General features: G+C 37.0%; 1 protein-coding gene across 3 annotated transcripts in view; it reads right to left on the bottom strand.

The window, feature by feature from the left end:
• Positions 1–12,552, bottom strand: part of DCDC1 (doublecortin domain containing 1) — a 505,142-nt gene that overhangs the window by 258,469 nt on the left and 234,121 nt on the right. The gene's annotated exons all lie outside the window — the stretch shown is intronic.

The raw sequence follows: 12,552 nt of genomic DNA, 5'->3' as shown, positions 1-12,552 counted from the left end.
TCAGTACTATTATCTGGCCTTTAATGCTATAAGTCTGGTTAAGAACTAGCTGTGGGGGAACAGCAGGTTCCCAAACTCTCCATAACCACTGGGCAGACCACCCAGGAAGCTCTTCTGTGCGTGAGCAGAAGGCCAAACACCTAAGCTTCAAAATGCCTCAGGATGCAATGCTGTCAAGAGGCAATAATAGAAAAATGACACCGCAGTGTGTTGCCAAAGTTGGTTGGCCATACTGTAACAGGATTTATTACTAGAGGTCTGGTGAAGGAAAGGAATATAAAATAGCCATACAAAACTATCTGGCATATATCAGGTGAACATAATTAAACACATAACGAACATATAAGGTTAACTTACATGTTGTCTTGGACTGGGGACCCTTGAAACTGACTCTGAGACGAAGATTTGCCTGCAGGAAGTTTACTGTGAACTCTCTCAGGACCAACGTTGGTGAGGGAATGAGCGAAACAATGGGCAGATGGGCAAAGCAAGTTGAACTGTGACGCAGTTGCAACAAACGCCTCTGGTGGGAGCTCTAGAACCGGGAAGGCACTTAAGGTTGTTCAGAATCAAGAAAACGAGACATGCCTTTGCATCTGTGTACCAACCAAATGTTGGATGCAGGCTGCCCTGAGGGTGGGAGCCTAATCTTGGGAGAAGCAGCTCCTTTACACTGAGGGCAATTATCTAAGAAGGATATAGCTGTGGCAGTGGGGGAGATGGGTATCTCAGTCCTCAGAGGGAATCTGGGCAGTGTGGCACAGCATCCACTCCACACACACACAGTAAGTCAGAGTGCAAGACACACTGTCACCTATATGAACTCAATACTCAAAGCAACTGGATTTTACAGGTGACTCTCAGAAAGGTTGAGTGACTTCACCAAGGTGCATCTACTCATAAGGGGCAGGGAAATCTTTAGAATGCAAGTCCAATGACATTTTTAACTATAGATAATAAAATTTACTCTTATATCTAATATTAGAAGCTCTAATATATGAAAATTAAAATGAAAAATTTTAAAGGCATAGAAAAATATTACACAGTTGAGTTATTACCTAAATCAAAGAACACAAAAATTAAAGTGAAATATTTTTCTTATGTAAGCAGCTAATTAGCCATGAAAAAAATATTTATCCAACCAGAATTCAAAGTCACTTTCAAATACAGAAAATCACTTCTAACTCAATTAACATTATATGTACACTAAATAAAATACAGGTACTACTTTTTCCATTTTTATAGATTTGCAAGACGGTTTTTAGAATATCCATATTTTTGATATTTTCTCAAATATATTATATAGTATAAATCAAACAGTAAACTTGTCTAATTTTAATATTCAAAGTGATAATCACAAACAAAATACAAAAATTATGGGATTCTGGCAACAAAAATTTAATTAAAAATTCATATATTTATACTATATACTATATAAGAAAAAGTATTTTAATGCCTAATACAGATATCTTTAAATATTATTTAACAAGTAAAGAGTCACTAAATTTTGTCCCAGGAAATGAAAATGCACTTAATTGAAAACAAATTATATAATTCTTTTTTTTTTTTTTTGAGACGGAGTTTTGCTCTTCCTGCCCAGGCTGGAGTGCCATGGCATGATCTCGGCTCACCACAACCTCCGCCTCCCAGGTTCAAGCGATTCCCCTGCCTCAGCCTCCCGAGTAGCTGGGATTACAGGCATGTGCCACCACCCTGGCTAATTTTGTATTTTTAGTAGAGACGGGGGTTTTCCATGTTGGTCAGGCTGGTCTTGAACTCCCGACCTCAGGTGATCCACCCGCCTCTGCCTCCCAAAGTGCTGGGATTACAGGCATGAGCCACAGCACCTGGCCAAATTATATAATTCTTAAACTTCATCAATCTAAATGGTAACTGTGCCAACAATCAAATTTTTTTTAAGCCCAGAAAAGGTATACCAAAGAAAATAACTTTTTGGAAAGAGATATTTTAAAATTCCATTGTAAGCTACAGCAAAGCTCACCATTTCGAAGTATGTAAAGTAGGTGGTTGCCTATGGGGTAGGATTTTAGGAGTGAGCCCAAATACTCTAACCTCAAAATATCTCTCCCACCAACTTGCCAATACTTGAAATTTTAGTTAGAGATTCACTCCTTTGTCACAATTAAAATGCCACAGCTGCATGATGGGAAATCATATTCAACCTCATTGGTTAATGATCCTCTAAGGCTGTGATTTTCAATCTCAGCTTCCTGGGACCCCTCAGAGGTCTGGGGTAGGGCTGGGATTAGGGGGCTGGGTGACAGTGGTTTCATATGGGGAATCAGATCTGATGAGTGACTGTGTGGAAGCAGCCACTATCCTGGTTTCAAACAGGGTAGATCCTACTTTTATCTATTTTACGTAGTAGATTCCAAGAAAGAACTTTGATTTCAGAAAAGAAAAAAAAAAATTCTAAACTACTATCTTAGCTCAAAACGAAGTATGGCATGTCTTTTTCCTAAGAGCAAGTTTTGAACAAAGGGTGGTATTAACAGCCTGGGTTATCTGCCAGCCCTAATGGAGGGCTGGAGTGGAGGAAGGGCCAAAGGAGACCCCTGTAAAATGGCCCTCATCAGCTTCACAGTGACCCTGGGAGTGGGCCCACATTCCTTCCTTGTGAGTATCTAAAGTCACTTTCCATTGTTTCCTTATAGTATTTTTTAAAATACTCTTACCCCAGTTTTCTGTGACTACTGACAACATTTCCAAAATAAGGCGTATGTTTCTGCACACACACACACACACACACACACACACAATCAATTTGTATCCAGTTGCAATTCTAAGTTCAATATATGAAAATGTTCAACACTTTCCAGAAGACAGTGGCAAAGGAAAATTGCTTGCGTGTCATGTCCTAAACCAAGTAATTTCTATAAGCCCTTTATAAATGAGAATATCTCAAGAAGAATTGCAACAAGGATTTCACTTTGTCTAAATTAACTTAGTGCCTAAAATTATATTTAATTGGGATTAAAAGATCAGGCATGTGGGTCCTGTCAGTAGCTATGATGTATTTTGTAAAAAGAGCTTGGTAAATAAAGGTTTTTGGAGTTTCCTGGCACCAATATGTTTATTTTTATAGAAAGTCAGTGTTTTTTTGATGAGAAAAACATAGTCATGTGCCCCTCAAATTTTATTTTACTAGGAGAAATGAACATTGTAGGATTAAATGTAAAGCAAATCATCAAACTTTCCCCAAATTATCAGCCTTAGAGATCATATTCTTACCCTTGGAAAGAGTATATGTTTTTACTGCCATTCAGTTTCATTTCTTTATATCGAATATGCCTGTAAACATAATTTTCCCCTAAAGTGAATGGATATCCTGAGAAACTAATAGCTGTACAAAATTTTACTACCTATAATAAAACATTTATACTTTAAGAAGTAATCCATTTTTTTTATCATAAAACACTATCAAAACTAGGTAGAATCTTAAGTAGGTGTAAATACATCACTCCATTTTCACTTACTAGAAAATCTGCTCAAATAAAGAATTTATGCTCGATAACATTCATGGTGAGTCAGACTAACATAGATGTCAGTGGGTAATCCAGGGGACGGGAACATATGTAGGAAAGGAATCTCAGCAACTTGAGCATATCAAACACTCTGTGAAAAAGCTAATTGAGAGGTAAAAACAAATTAACTGCTATGGAGAAGGACAATCTCCCTGAGAGAGAGTGTGTGCCTGCAACAGTAAGGTTCAGTGGTTACATTTAGTCCGAATAACTGCTGGGACAGTAATACAGCTCTGGCCTGTGGACTTTCCCCGCTGACTGCCCACCTGGCAATTCTCCGGGCACCTTCTAGGATGTCAGGCCTGCACAGGGAAAGCCTGTCTCATTACAACAGGCACTGCATGGGAGCTAATGCCCAGACCAATTGCTCTTCCCTGATTTTGATACAGACGCAGTTTTTCTCTTCAGCAGATCTTGAAAAGGAAGATTGTATCTTCCTACAGAGATTTACACCTGACTGCAGATGCCTGTCAGAAAATAGGCTAGTATGAATACACTGGCATTTTCTCCCCAAAATCCACAAGAAGGAGGAGAAGGAGGGGGACAATGAGGACAGGAGGAAGAAAAGGTGGTGGCAAGATGGAAAACAGGGCTGCAAAGAAGAGTCAAGAGATTTCAGCACCTGCCACTAATTAGCTATCACATGAGATGTGTAAAGTCTTCGTAGGATCTCAGTTTCTTTACCTTTAAAATGGGTGGTCCAATATTGCCTACTATCGTAAAACCTACGTATGAAAATTGATCATCTTCATTACATTTTTGCCCAACCTTTAGTGAATGTTCTCGAAATCACAATAACCTTGAATATTCCAACTTTGCTACTCTCACCACAATTCCTTTTCAAATGTTGGCATGTTTTACTACTTGTACCTAGGCCATATCCTAAATTTGTTTCCCATTGTTTATTCAAATAACTTAGGTGACATAACAGAGCATCCTAGGGGTTATAAATACATGTTTGGGAAAAGTGGTTAAATAAGAAAGACAAGGATCAAGGAATGTACAATGGAAATAATGTATTATGCACACAGAACAGTGAAAACACCAACCAAAAAAAATCTTGCCACATTTTCATGTGCAGCTAACCTCAGTTATCATTTAATTGTTCCATAGATTTCTAAATATTAAAATAAGCTTTCTATTAATACAAATGAATATTGGAAACTTTAAACTTTTTAAAAAATGACCACAAAATAGAAGGCAAATCTCAACTTCTGTCGTGGTGCTTTTGTGCCACTCAAAGAATAAATTTAAGTGTTCAATGCATAGGAAAGTCACATATTTTCTGTTACCAACCAAATTAGCCCATTTTCAAAATATAAAGAGGCCTGGAAACTTAAAATAATGGAATTGTAGTAAAAAGGTAAGAAGATGAACAGATTGGTTTTGCTAATCTGTTCATAGTGTTGTCATATTGTTTCTAATTGTATGAAAATAATCGTGGCCTTGGGCCAAAAAGGTGTTCTATGTTTCTCTGCATCTTCCCACAGTTCCTAGTACAATGTCTTTTGGACAACGGGTATTTGATAATATGTGGATTTACTGGACTATTTATTTAAAATCTTCTTTCTTTCTGTCATTGGCAGAATAAAAATTGTTAGATGCATACAACCTGGATGATGAACTAGATGCTGCATGAAGACATCCTTTAAAAAGAAATCTCTGAATTATCCCTTTAACAAAGCTTAAATTTACTTACAATAGAAGATATAAAACAAACAATATAAAATAAACAATATAAAAATAGCCTAAAAATACCTCCAAATCAGAGTGCTATGAATCTTGTTATTATCCAGGTTACTAAATCCCACCATATTTCTCTTGCTCATGGCCAGAGTGGATTTAAGTGAAGGTAATGAAGACTAGAGACATTCTAGGTCCTAAGAGTTCTGGAAGTTGTCACAGGTGGAAGGGGAAGCTAGATACCAATCATAAAATACTTCTGTGTAAGTATTTCTGATTAGCTGCCTAAAAAAGACACAGAAGAAAGAGCCTGAATTGCCAACACTCCATCAATTTGTTACGATTTACTTTCTCGTTCTAAATAAATATTCACTTTCAGACCTAATTTCAAAGAGAGCTCCCCACCCCAAGCTGGCTCCCAAACTTGACAAGCTCTAGGTTCCACAGAAACTGGATCTGCCTCTCCTGGCAGCAAATAGAAAACAACTCTCAGAGCATCACTGACCAATTGTGTGTGAAATGCACTAATTCCAGTGAAAGGATGTGCCTGTACTCATCTTCCTCTCATTCCCCCATGCTTTCCCCCACCTACTCACACATCACACATTCTTCTTGCTCATCAATTCTCTGTCACAATCACCCACCTTCCTACTAGCTTTTCTACTCACCATCCTCCTACAGATTTGCTAATACCCTTTCCTATCAATCCTTTCTTTCCTGCCCTCCCAGGGAAATGCTAACATTGCTGACATTTCCATGGGAATGAAAAGGAGGAGGAGCTGCATGGAAAGAACAGGACTAGGAAGGCAGAAGTCACTGAGGCATGGCTCTAGCAGATGTTCTCAAAGAGACTGGGGATAGTGGCAGTGACAGGGAATAAGGGGTAAGAGAAAGTTTAGAATAGTAAGAAATTACTAACTTTTTGCTTGAAGGGCTTTGTAGATGATGGTGCACATTGAGTGTAACCACTGATGGTAAAAACAGTAAGAAATTTCAACCTAAAAGGTGCTATGACTTGATGGCAAGAGAATGTACTGGAGTACAAATACAAATAAACTGTGGTTGTGACTATATAGGACATACAAGTGCACATGAAAATGACGTGAAAGGTGACAATGATCATTAGGAGCAATGCAATTACAAGTGATACAACTCTTTCCTAAAATTCCTCAAATAGTGTCATGTTTCAATTTTTTAAAACAAGGAACTTTCCCATGGCAGAAATGAGCATCCACACATAGGCGGTTCTCAGTTTTATATCTTATATGCCCATTTAATCTTGTCACTGTATTATGTCACATGATTGCAAAAATGGGAGTGAGGCAATATGGAACACAAAAATAGTGTCCTTTTAAGAGGTGATTTTCTAATGTTGAGACCCAACCAAAAGCTGCTATTGTTCACTGATCAATGCAAGTCATGATAAGGATGAAAAGCTCAGTGAAGAGATTAAGAACACCATATACAATATGAAAAAGCAGCCCAGAGGATTTTGAGTTGCACCCTGCCTACAGCCTCTGGTTGAGACCACTGCTCTAGAAGATGATGTTGGCTGCAGTATTTTTATTCTTGAAGTTGAGCTATGAGCTTACATATATATGTAACAGAGTGATGAAAATCACAAAATGAAGAAGATTAGAAAGATAATCATCCCCTTTCATTTTTTGTCAAATACTTTCTAAGATTAAAATGAACAGAAAACAGGAAAAATGCTTTACTAGAGCTATGTAAGTTACAGTAAGTTCAATTATAAATGGAAAATGTATTTGTTTATTGATAAGTCATTTAACACTCTATGATAGTACATGCCACAAGGTGGGATAAAGTTGTTCATAATCAGAAAAGATGTGGCCCTTGCCCACAGTGAATCAGAGTTAACTGAATTAGAGATGGTGTCCAAAGGAAGGTAGGCCATTCCATATACACCCATGGGAATTTAGAGGTTAGCTAGGTAAATGATATGAGTTGATTCTGGAACTAATGCAAGATGGTACACTGCGGCCTTTGTTTCATGTGTCTTCAGTTGGAATTACCAAGTTCTCACCTGAGAGGATATACAGCACTCCCAGCACTACCATCACAAATTCTACGATATTTGTCACTCTCACAGTAAAATGATTTTACTGCTAGCCTTTCCTATTTTACTGATACAAAAGTATAGAGAAAAGTTTTAGCTAATTGGCAACTGGAATGAGAATTTCTTTGTGTGGTGCTATTGGTTAGGCTTAAAAAGCTGCTTTAGTAATCTTGCTATGATTGTCAGTCCTGCCTATACAATAAAATCATTTGAGAGCTTTTGAAAAAATGCTGATGCTTGCACCACACCTGAAGATGTGCTGGTAAATGTTTAGCAGCCTGCTTAAGGAAGGGGGTGATTATTATAAATTCTGCTGATACAAGGATGACATAGCATATAATTTGCAGATAATAATAAAATATCTAATACTTTTTATTGTAAATTCCACATAGCCAATTCATTCTCAAAAGTGGTTTCACTGATTTTTGCCAAGTCTTGTATCCACATCCATTCTATGGTTGCAACTGAGAAATGAGTGTGGTTCTGACCTGAATGTTGATTAATATTTTCATCCACGTTGATAAGACAAAAATGAAACAAAGAAGACATATGTAGGACTGCTCTTGTTAATCAATGACAAGGGCAAGTTCTTTGCTGAATCAGATAATGGTTTTCATATACTGGAAGAATATTTCGATTTTTGTGCTATTCACAATGCAACACACATAAATTTTGCACTTTTGAATTTAATCTGCATTGTGAATATTTTCTGTCACATACTTAAATCTAGACCACAGATCCGCAAACTTTTCTTAAAAGGGCCCAATAGTAAATACTTTAGGTTTTTCAAGTCATATGGTCTCCACTCTGCTATAATATCAAAGTAGCCATAGACAATACACAAACATATAGGTGTCGCTATATTTCGTTAAAACTTTATTTACAAAAAAAAAAAAAAAAACCAGGCAGATTTGGCCCATAGTATGTGGTATTTCAACTCCCTAGTCTAGACAATCAACAAAACATGAAAGCAAGCCCTCATTTATAGTATTTGCCAATTTCTGTTTTATAAATATTCTGACCACAGCCAATTTTCAGATACAAGAAGCCATCACTGAAAATAAACTTAGGAAGAAACGCACGGTAGCACACACCATTATATAGTGTTTACATTAAACAAACACAATAGGTCTAAATAACTTCAAGAGAATAGGTAATAGTAAAATGTAATTTTAAAATTAGGAAGTGAAGTGTATGACCTATTTCACTGTAAATTTATATGATTTTTAAATAATGGCTATATAAAACAACTGGCTTACAAAATTCCTGAAAACTTAATCAGTGCCTGCAAGCTGGCAGAAGTCAGTCTTAGCGCAGGAAACCAATTAAGTCAAAGTATCTATGGATGGGAACATGGTATCTTAAAAACAAACAAACAAACATAACAACTCCAGAAGAATCTAACATGTAGCCAGGATTGAAAATCATTTTTCTAAGCCTGAGGATGGGGCTGATATCCAGGTTTCTTGAGATGTGGAAGAGGAACTTACTTTCTGAGAGAAGCTAGACGTTGCAAAGGAGAAACCTGAGGAGAGAGGAAGCAGAAGCAAATAGAACTCAGTACTTTATAGGGAAAAAAAAATCATAAAAAGAGAATGCCTGGGATGTGGGAGAAAGAATTCTGGAGAAAAGACTAGGTTGACCAACCATCTTGGTTTGCTGGATGCAGGCTTTTTAGTGCTAAAATAAGGGAAGTCCTGGGAAACCACTAGAAAAATACATTTTTTTAAATTTTAACTAAATTAAATTTTAATTAAAATTAAAATTTAAGTAGCCATAAGTGACTAGTGGCTACTTTACTAGACAGCATAGTGAATCTAAACAAACACAACAACATGGCTTCTTTGCATATGTAAATTTCCTCTTTTGTGTGCTGGTATGGAAAGTATTTTAAAGCACATTAAAAGGGAGTGAAGCCGGGTGCGGTGGCTGACGACTGTAATCCCAGCACTTTGGGAGGCCCAGGCGGGCAGATCACAAGGTCAGGAGATCGAGACCATCCTGGCTAACACGGTGAAACCCCGTCTCTACTAAAAATACAAAAAAATTAGCCGGGCGCAGTTGTGGGCGCCTGTAGTCCCAGCTACTCCGGAGGCTGAGCCAGGAGAATGGCGGGAACCCGGGAGGCGGAGCTTGCAGTGAGCCGAGATCGTGCCACTGCACTCCAGCCTGGGCGACAGAGCGAGACTCTGTTTCAAAAAAAATAAAAATAAAATAAAAGGGAGTGAATAAGAGTAGTGAGAGAAGGCATCCTTGCCTTGTACCAGTTTTCAAGGTGAATGCTTCCAGCTTTCGCCCATTGAGTATGATATTGGCTGTGGGTGTGTCATAAATGGCTCCTATTATTTTGAGGTATGTTCCTTCAGTACCTAGTTTATTGAGAGTTTTTAACATAAAGAGATGTTGAATTTTATCAAAGGCATTTTCTGTGTCTCTTGAGATAATCATGTGGTTTTTGTCTAGTTCTGTTTCTATGGTGAATTATGTTTATTGATTTGCATATGTTGAACCAGGCATACTCCCCAAAGCAATTTATAGATTCAATTCTATTCTCATTAAATTACCACTGACGTTCTTCACAGAATTAGAAAAAACTATTTTAAAATTCATATGGAACCAAAAAAGAGCTTGTACACCCAGGACAATCCTAACTAAAAAAGAAGAAAGCTGGAGGCATCATGCTACCCAACTTCAAACTATACTACAAGGCTACAGTAACCAAAACAGCATGGTACTGGTACAAGAACAGACATGTAGACAAATGGAACAGAATACAGATCCCAGAAATAAGGCCACACATCTACAACTATTTGATCTTTGACAAACTTGACAAAAACAAGCAATGGGGAAAAGATTCCCTATTCAATAAATGGTGCTGCAAGAACTGGCTAACCAAATGAGGAAATTGAAACTGGATCCCTTCCTTACACCTTATACAAAAATTAACTCAGACGGATTAAAGACATAACTATAAAACCCAAAACTATAAAAACCTTAGAAGAAAATCTAGGCAATACCAAGCAGGATACAGGCATGGGCAAAGATTTTTTGATGAAATCACCAAAAGCAATTGCAACAAAAGCAAAAATTGACAAATGGGATCTAATTAATCTAAGGAGCTTCTGCACAGCAAAAGAAACTATCATCAGCACAAACAGACAACCTACAGAATAGGAGAAAATTTTTGCAATCTATCCATCTGACAAAGGTCTAATATCCACAATTTACATGAAACTTAAGCAAATTTGCAAGAAAAAACAACCCCGCTAAAAAGTGGACAAAGGATATGAACAGACACTTCTCTACAAAAAGACGTACATGTGACCAACAAACATATGAAAAAAAGCTCAACATCACTGATCACTGATTGTCAGAGAAATGCAAATCAAAACCACAATGAAATGCCATTTCATGCCAGTCAGAATGGTGATTATTAAAAAGTCAAGAAAAAACAGATGCTGGCAAGGTTGCAAAGAAATAGGAATACTTTTACACTGTTGGTGGGAATATAAATTAGTTCAACCATTGTGGAAGACAGTGTGGTGATTCCTCAAAGATTTAGAACTGGAAATACCTTTTGATCCAGCATCTCATTACTGGGTATATACCTAAAGGAATATAAATCATTCTGTTATAAAGATACATGCATGTGTATGTTCATTGCAACACTATTTATAATAGCAAAGACATGGAATCAACCCACATGTGCACCAATGATAGACTGGATAAGGAAAATGTGGTACATACACAACATGGAATACTATGCAGCCATGAAAAGGAATGAGATCATGTCCTTTGCAGGCATATGGATGAAGCTGGAAGTCACTATCCTCAGGAAACTAACTGAGGAACAGAAAACCAAACACTGCATATTCTCACTTATAAGTGAGAGTTGAATAATGAGAACACATGGACATAAGGAGAGGAACAACACACACTGGGGCCCATTGGGGAGGTTGGGTAGGGGGTAGATCATTAGGGAAAACAGCTAATGCATGCTGGACTTAATACCTAAGTGATGGGATGATAGGTGCAGCAAATCACTATGGCACATGTTTACCTATGTACCAAACCTGTACATCCTGCATATGTACCCCAGAACTTAAAAAAATAATTAAAAACAAAAGTAAAATGCAAAGAATGGAGTATGTATGAGAGAGACAATTCTGATCCTAAAGTTAAGTATTTGCTACCCAGCCTATGTGCTAATATGTATAAGTGATAGAAATTCTTCAGAAATAAGCAGTGAACTTGAGGGAAAAAAAAACACTTTTTTTCCCCCAGGTTACACTGTAGTTCATATCAATCGTTGCTGATACAAATGAGTAGGATGAATGCCATTAAAGCAACTACACTTCCCCCTCTCTTTTTATTTTTTTCTTAGCAGTGCATCCTTCTAGAAAACAACCACTCTCCCTCACCTGGTTTTATCTCTCTTAATCAATAGCAAGTACTTTGCAAAATTGCAGAATGGATTTGTAATCAAGTCAAAAACCTGGAAAAGAACAATGCTACTGCACTATAGAAACCCTTGACTGTGATGTCTTGAACATCACTTCCTAAACCCTTAGCTGACTAGCAGACTATGAGAAATAAATTATCATGTTTAACATGAAATTACATTTCCCAAAAAGTCCATTTTTACATTCTAATGTTCTCACTCAAAATGCACACGGGAATGTCATTAAAAGAAATGTTATAGATGGAAATATAATGTTTCTAATGTTACTTGCAGAATAAAACAATATTAAGAAAGAGGAATTGCAGAGATGAAAGTTGATGAAAATATAATTTCCTTCTAATGTTATCACATACCCACAAAAATAATCAAAAGGAAATGATGAGTTGTAGTAACCATGATTTCTTAAATGGAAATAGGCCATACTTTGAGTAATTCAAATTTTACTAACTACAATCTCTTGAAATGCAGAATATGAAATTATAGGACAACATTAACTTGACAAACTTAACATGGAATGTCTGCTATGAAAATCAAAAGTATTTAAATTCCCTAAGCTTTTAGTAGCAAAACCACTACAGCCAAATATGAGTTGTTCTTTATCTCTCTCAAAGATGCAATAGCAAAGTAGTCGAGGACATTTAGCGATCTTGTCCTGACAAATAACCAATTCACCTTTTTTCCCAGTATATTCTTAAGTATTGATTTTACCAAGTGAACTCAGACATGTGTCACACTTATCCAATACAGATCCTTTTCCTTGGAAATGTAGTTTGAACATCAATCAG

The sequence above is a fragment of the Chlorocebus sabaeus genome, chromosome 1 (assembly GCF_047675955.1).
Source record: "Chlorocebus sabaeus isolate Y175 chromosome 1, mChlSab1.0.hap1, whole genome shotgun sequence".
Classification (NCBI taxonomy): Eukaryota; Metazoa; Chordata; class Mammalia; order Primates; family Cercopithecidae; genus Chlorocebus; species Chlorocebus sabaeus.
This window is presented reverse-complemented; position numbering and strand designations above follow the sequence as displayed.